Raw genomic sequence first — 7,870 nt, forward strand, 5'->3', positions numbered from 1 at the left:
AAAAAAAAAAAAACAAAAAACAAAGGCAACCCACCCTTTATTATCTATACAGAGTTTATCATTCTGTTATTGGCTCCTATATGAGGTATACGCCGGTTCATTACTCATTGACTATTAAAAGATGTTTGTATTATACTTCCAAGGATAGGTCTTAAGATAGCAGATCTGCAATTGCTATAACCTGCCAATTCCTGCTCCCTCTCTCTCTCCTTCTCTCCTTCCTCTCTCTTGCTTTCTTCCTTCCTTCCAACTCTCCTGCCTTCATATGTTCAACAAATTTTTATATATGTGTATATATACACGTCCTCCCATTCCTCAATTACTTCCCTTGACTTTCATAAATTAATTTGGTAAATGATACCTCCTCATGCTCCGATAATAGCTACCAAATTTTGCTCAACCCTTCATGATCTGTCATCAGATCCTGTTCATCTGAACACATCCAGCTTTTAAAAAATGTTCTTCAGATATCTTATTCACTCATTTATTTAATAATTGGGTGTCATGTGTACTGGTGACACGGCAGTGAAAAAAATAAATATGATTCCTGACCTCACTGAACTCACAGCCTTGTGGAGGTAACAGTCAGTAAACAAGTAATCTCCCAAATACATATTATGCATAATTACCAGGTTCAAGTGCCTTGAAAGAAAAGCCTTTGCTCTGAGCTATTAGGAATGAGGGATCTCATATGAATGAAGGAAACATGGAAGATTCCATCACTGACCAATTCTTTACCCTCCCCCCACCCCTCTCCCCACCATGTCCAAGCCTTGGCCAAGGGATTGCTGCAGTCCCTCCCACAAAAGGGGCAGAGTATGTGTCCCCACCCCTTAATTCTGGCTTTGTGGCTTTGTTTGACCAATAGAAAAAGGCAAAAATGATGTGCCAGTCTTGAGTCTTGACCTCAACAGTGTGTGTGTGTTTATACCTTCCTACTGTACTTTTGCTGTGGCCCTTGGAACTCATGTCTAGGCTGACCTGCTGGTTTGATGGGAAGGATGAGTGACATGCAGAAATGACCTGTCCCTGCTAATATCCTCTATTCAATCTTGGGTTAAAGGATGGTAGTGCATGCCTTGTAGACTCAGCTTCTTGGGAGGTTAAGGCAAGGGGATATCTTGAGTCCAGGAGTTTAAATGCAGCCTGGGCAACATAGCAAGACCCCTCTCTGAAAAAAAAAATTGGAGCCTCCAGCCAGCCCATCCACCCAAAGGTGTGATCTAGGCTTTCATCAGATAACTCAGCTGACCAATAGACATATGAACATCAATAATATATAATTATTGTCTTGAGCCACAGAGTTTTGGCAAGTTTGTTACACAGCAATAGCTAACTGATGCAGGGCATCAGGAAATTCTTTGCAAGAAAGTGACATTTGTGCTGAGACTAAAATATTAAGTAGATATGAGACAGGTGAAGAATGAGGGAAGAGTGTTCCAATGGAGGGAGAAGCCTATATGAAAGACTTCAGGCTTCAATCCTCAGCATTTGATACCTTCAGGTGACTGGAAGAAGCTCTGTGGTTTGGAGAAGGGAATGAGCTGAAGCCAGGAAGGGAACAGGGCTAGATCATACTGGCTTCTCATTTAGTCTTCTTAGAGATTTTGTTTCAGATTAAACTTCAGAAATTGAGCTCAGAGCTATCTATGATCAAGAACATTAAAATCAAAGGATTGACAAGAATGGAAGAAAAAGTATCCCATGTACTCAGTCTTACTATGAGACCAATTTATAGCTTTCTTATGAAAGCTATAACCCAATTATAGCCCAATTATGGGTATGTAAGTTGAAATAAATGACAATTAAATTAAAAATTCAGTTCCTCAGTTGCACTGGCTTCATTTCAAAAGCTCAGTAGCCCCATGTGGCTAGTGGCTACCATATGAGCAAAGCAAATATAGAACACTTCCATTATCTCAGAAAGTTCTATTGGACAATGCATTAGTAACTTGGTACTACACCGTGAATTACTACACATTTAGTGGCTTAGAATAACATCAATTACTTACCTCACTTTCCATTGGTCAGGAGTCTGGGTACAGGTTACCTGGGTTCTCCACTTCATGTCTCACCAGGCTAGAATCAAGGGGTCCACTGGAGGTTTTCCTCTGAGGCTTAAAGTCCTTTTCCAAGCTCATTAGCTGTTGACAGAATTCATTTTTTTGCATCTGTATGATGAAGGGACCATTCGCAATTCCTAGAGGCCGCCTTCGGGTCCCTCCATGGGATCCCTTCTTCTCACAACATGACAGTTTGCTTCATTTTCCTTGTGGCCAGCAGCGTATATTCATTCTGACCTTCACCTTCTTTTAAGGGCTTGCTTGACAAGATCAGGTCCAGCTGGCATAAATTCTCTTTTGATGAACTCAAAGTCAACAGATGGGTAACCTAATCAAGGGGAGTGGCATCCCATCACATTGATTGGTCCCACCTACTCTCAGGGGGCTTACCCCAGGGGGCCTCTGAAAATTCTGTCTGCCACAGCCAGCGCTGGTCTAGAACGTACAAAAAAGTTAAATAAGCTAATAAATGGAGAAGGCACATGGTGGGAGAACTTAGAATGATTTATACAGGCTTAGAGTATAGGGATAATTACTACTGAAATAATCTCTACAATTCTGAGGTCTGTAACAGCCTCCTTGCAACAGGTAGGGTCAAGGTTTATCTACAGTAGTTTCACCCTCAGAGTAACTGTAACCACGGCTCTGTATGCCCCCGTGCAGGAGGATAAACAAGACCCTTGAAAGCAAACACAGATAGCCATTACCACATTACCTGAAAGGGGTTACATTCCTCTGTTCTATTTCCTTGCTATTAGTAGCCTCCTGGAGTTCATGACCTTATGCTAGTCCTGATCTCCAAAACCCAGTTGCTGCTTCTCAGATTAACTCATTTACTGGCTTGACACATCCTGCCTTTGGCTTGAGCTCTCTGGCTTCCGGACCCTTGGCCCTCACGACTGCAAACCACTGTGGAGCTTCCAAACCCCTGGCACTTGAACCTAAAAAGGGCCAGATACTCCTGGGCAGAAGTCCCCATCTCTCACAATCCCTGCTGGGCTGCTGCCTGTGGCTTGGATTCAGAGAAGGAAGGGACCTTGATTTTTAGGGCGAGGTGCACTGGCAGAAAGAAATCATTTATACCATTTCACTTGGTTGCCCTCAATGGAAACTTCAACCACTGATTATGAGGACTCTGTGAGACATATTATTAATATTAAAGAAATACCAATTAAAAATCATGTAAAGAATATATTTATCGGCTTGACACCTGTGGCTCAAGCGGCTAAGGCACCAGCCACATACACCTGAGCTGGAGGGTTCAAATCTAGCATGGGCCGCCGAACAATGACAGCTGCAACCAAAAAATAGCCAGGCATTATGGCGGGCGCCTGTGGTCCCAGCTACTTGGGAGGTGGAAGCAGGAGAATCACTTGAGCCTAGGAGTTGGAGGTTACTGTGAGCTGTGATGCCATGGCACTCTACCCAGGGCGACAGCTTGAGGCTCTGTCTCAAGAAAAAAAAATTCTCTTATTTATCGTTGTGATAAAATTACATCTACATAATTTTAAGTTTCACAAAGAAACTGATTTTTAAGGGCTGCATTGAATTATTTTAAGAAATTTAATTTCAGAGCTATACTTGATTCTGAAATGGCCTCTATGGTAGTACTTCCTTTAAAAAAAAAAAAGTCTTTTTTTTTCTCACATGTGAAGAATAAGTGTTTGCAGTCTAACTCCAATCAGTGTTTCAGCGGAGTGGAGATATTTTAGTGCCTTCAGTGGGCATTTATCTTTTTGCCATCAGCACAATAGAATGAAAATGTAGCCATATTAGCATTAATAATAAAACCAAGTCCATTATGCAGACTTTCTTGTCAGTTAAATTTGTTGCAGGCTCAGTTTTGGATTCAATTTCATCCATTTGGAAGTACTTTTGCTGTCAAGCAAATTTTTGTTTTATCATTTTAATTTTGGAGGTGTTCTTTCTTTCTTTCTTTTTCACTCTCCTGTGTCTGAATCACCTTTTTTAGAGATTGGAAAATGGTTCTCCCCCACTGATAGAGGAAGGAATTGATTTGGCAAACTTAGATATTTTCCCTGTGATGTGAATAGAGTTAATTTTAACAGAGCTGTTTCATTTTAACGGCCTCGACTTGCACAGTGTGTGTCATGCCAAACAGCTTTGTGTATGATCATCGACTGATGTCAGCACAGTTCTAGAAATAGTATTTGATAGTTAACAGCTGCCACAGAGCCAGAAGGGGAACACGAGACATTGTGTTTCAGGAGGGTTTATGAAACCCGTGGCTATTGTTTTTATTTATTTAATTTCTCCACCAGGAAAGAATAGCTTAAAATACCAGAATGTTAGACGTTTTAAAAAAGACTCCTATTTCTAAGTAGGTCAAGTGACTCCTAGGTCCTTGATAGTATATGTAACGTAAATATTGTGCTCTGAAATCGTACTTGACTAATTTAATATAGTTTTTACTCCTGTTACCATCAATCACCTATAGAGTCAACAGGTATAGAGCAAAGGTTTTCCTTTCGATCCAAAGGGGGTGAAAACTCTTCTTTAAAAAGCCAGGTAGTAAATATTGTAGGCGTGGTGAGCCATTTACAGTCTCCATTGTAATTATTCTGTTCTGCTCTGGCAGGGCTAAAGCAGCCACAGACAATATGTAAATAACTGGATGTGGCTGTAGCCCAATAAAACTTTGTTTACAAAGCAGGTGGTGGGCTGGATTTGGCCATGGGTCACAGCGCCCCCACACTTGCCCTGTATAGTAAGTGGCAGATGCCACACATTTCCATGTAGCAAACCATAAAGGTTAGAGATACTAAGGCTCTCTTTAGGCTTGGGAATCAAGTCCCACATGCATTCCCTATGGAAACAAGTGTAGTCCTTTAATGGCCACAGAGGGGGACTTAATTATAGACACATATGTGCTCTGTAACCACTCTAATAATGGTATGAGAGTAACTGAGCAATACTCTTATGCGCTGAGAAGATAAAGATCATGATCTCTAGTGTACAATGAACCTGATTTTTCTTCCCTTTCTTATTTTATGTAAGTTAATATCACCCTTAAAGTTTGAATTATCCTGCAAGAATGCAGGTTCATTAACTCCAGTTCAGCTTGTGCATCATCTTAATGGGACATATTTTGTAATGATGTGAATCACAAAACAGGCCTGGTGCTCCAAATGACCTAAATGTTTCATTGAAGTCATTACAAGTATTGCATACTAGGAAGAAGAGGGATTTTATTATTTAAAGATAGCTTGCACAGGGGCAAAAAATAATTCTAGGAAGAGAAGTTGAAGCATAGCCTAAAAAGTAAAAAAAAAAAAAAAAAAACCAAAGAATACTCTGGTTGTAAAATGTTGTTGAGACAGCCTTTCTATGTCCACTCCGTGTCCACTCTCAACCATGAACTTAGTACCATGAAGATTACCAATGTGATGGTATACAAAGACAGGGAAAAAATGGAACCATGCCTTACTCTTTCTATATTTTTGTATTCATGTATCACATTTGTTCTAGAAACACCATTTTAGCCCTTGGCATCTCAAAGGCAAAGTGATGGTCTCCAGCCCTTGAGTGTCTGTTTAAATAGGATCCCACCATCCATTAGTAACTTCCTAGAAGGTCATTGCTTGTCCCAAACGTGCCTCTTGCTCAATGCTACATTTTCTTTTATAAACAGTGTTTTGGGCAGCTCCTGTAGCTCAGTAGGTAGGGCGTCGGCCACATACACTGAGGCTGGCAGGTTCGAACCCAGCCTGGGCCAGCTAAAATCAACAACGACAACTACAACAACAAAAATAGCCAGGCATTGTGGTGGGCGCCTGTAGTCCCAGCTACTTGGGAGGCTGAGGCAAGAGAATGGCTTAAGCCCAAGAGTTTGAGGTTGCTGTGAGGTGGGACTCCACAGCAATCTACCCAGGGTGATATACTGAGACTCTGCCTTAAAAAAAAACCCCAAAACCCAGTTTTTTGGAAGACATTCCCTCTCTTTATGCTACCATAGTCTCTTCGTTATCTTGTCCTTTCTCGTTTTCCTGTTTGTTACTTTCTAGAGATGGAGATGTCCTCCACTTATCCAGTGGCGTTCAGAATGATTTTAACATTGTAGTTTCTCTTTTCAGCTTGCCTTCAATACACATGTTGTGTAACACCATAGTATTATCATGACAAATCTTGTAATGGTATCTTTTTCTTTGAAAGGTCATTCTTACAGTAATTCCAGTTGAATAAAGTGTGCTTGCTTTATAAAACTATGCCTGCTGCTGTGTCACTCATTTTCCTGATTGGGTTAGGTCCATCTTAGATCTCTTTGGCTCTCAGTGATCTGAAGGATGCTGTGTTGTCAGCAACTGTTTTTCAGATTACTCTCACACTAACATGAATAAACATCACTGGTCTCAGTATTGACTGCCAGAATACATCAGCCCCAACTTCATCAATGCACTCTTCACATGGCAGGGCACTGTTGTTGTTTTTTTTGTGTGTGTAAAGATAACTTTATTTATTTTAAATTAAATTGAAATTTAAAATCTTACACAAGAGCCTTTTTCCACCATCTTTCCGTGCCGCCATAATGGTGCGCATGAATGTCCCGGCTGATGCTCTTAAGAGCATCAACAATGCCGAAAAGAGAGGCAAATGCCAGGTTCTTAGAAGGCCTTGCTCCAAAGTCATTGTCCGGTTTCTAACTGTGATGATGAAGCATGGTTACATTGGCGAATTTGAAATCATCAATGATCACAGAGCTGGGAAAACTGTTGTGAATCTCACAGGCGGGTTAAACAAGCGCGGAGTGATCAGCCCAAGGTTTGATGTGCAACTCAAAGATTCAGAAAAATGGCAGAATAATCTGCTCCCGCCCCGCCAGTTTGGTTTCATTGTACTGACAACTTCAGCTGGCATCATGGACCATGAAGAAGCAAGAAGAAAACACACAGGAGGGAAAATCCTGGGATTCTTTTTCTAGGGATATAATCCATACTGAAAAATAAAATGCCTCAGTGGACAAAAAAAAAAAAAAAAAAAAATTACACAAGAAAACTTTATGGACACCTTGTATACACAAAATACATAATAATCTACTAATATATAGTATATATTTAGTATACATTATATCAAAAAGCTAAGAGCAGTTATGATAAGTGAGCACTCTTTAAATTTTAATAACAGTTTTCTGTTTTATGTAATTAAAATCATGTATTAATAATATATATTATTTCAGTCTCCCTAAACATTCTAATGATTAAGAAGTCAACATTAGGTCATAATAAGCACATTACATCTGGCTTGGTACCCGTAGCACAGGGGTTACAGCGCCAGCCACATACACCAAAGTTGGTGGGTTCGAACTCAGCATGGACCAGCTAAACAACAATGATAACTGCCACAAAAAATAGGCAGGTGTTGTAGCAGGTGCCTGTAGTCCCAACGACTAGGGAGGCTGAGGCAAGAGAATCACTCAAGCTGAAGAGTTTAAAGTTACTGTGAGCTGTGATGTCATGGCACTCTACCAAGGGCCACATAATGAGACTCTGTTTCAAAAAAAAAAAAAGAACATTACATCATTGAAAATTATCAAATGGGTGGCATCTGTGGCTCAGTGAGTAGGGCGCTGGCTCCATATAGCAAGGGTGACAAACCTGCCACCCTCAGTATAAGGGCAGTGTTTTTATGGGCACTCTTTGCTCTCCCAAACCCTCATGCATCCTCCAGAATCCCTGTCAAATGCTAACCAAACTTTGTAACATATTCTATTGCTTTACAAAATGTTCTCCTTGCCTCCATATTATAATGGAAACAGGCTCTCCCTCGAGAACATAGATGCTCTTTAGGGG

General features: G+C 40.6%; 1 pseudogene across 1 annotated transcript; it reads left to right on the plus strand.

The window, feature by feature from the left end:
- Positions 1 to 6,578: 6,578 nt before the first annotated feature.
- Positions 6,579 to 7,063, plus strand: LOC100946184 (annotated as a pseudogene). Its single transcript, XR_001161140.2, has one exon. The product of XR_001161140.2 is annotated as a 40S ribosomal protein S15a pseudogene (transcript).
- Positions 7,064 to 7,870: the final 807 nt, after the last annotated feature.

The sequence above is a fragment of the Otolemur garnettii genome, unplaced genomic scaffold (assembly GCF_000181295.1).
Source record: "Otolemur garnettii isolate 467f Iridium unplaced genomic scaffold, OtoGar3 scaffold00020, whole genome shotgun sequence".
Taxonomy (NCBI): domain Eukaryota; kingdom Metazoa; phylum Chordata; class Mammalia; order Primates; family Galagidae; genus Otolemur; species Otolemur garnettii.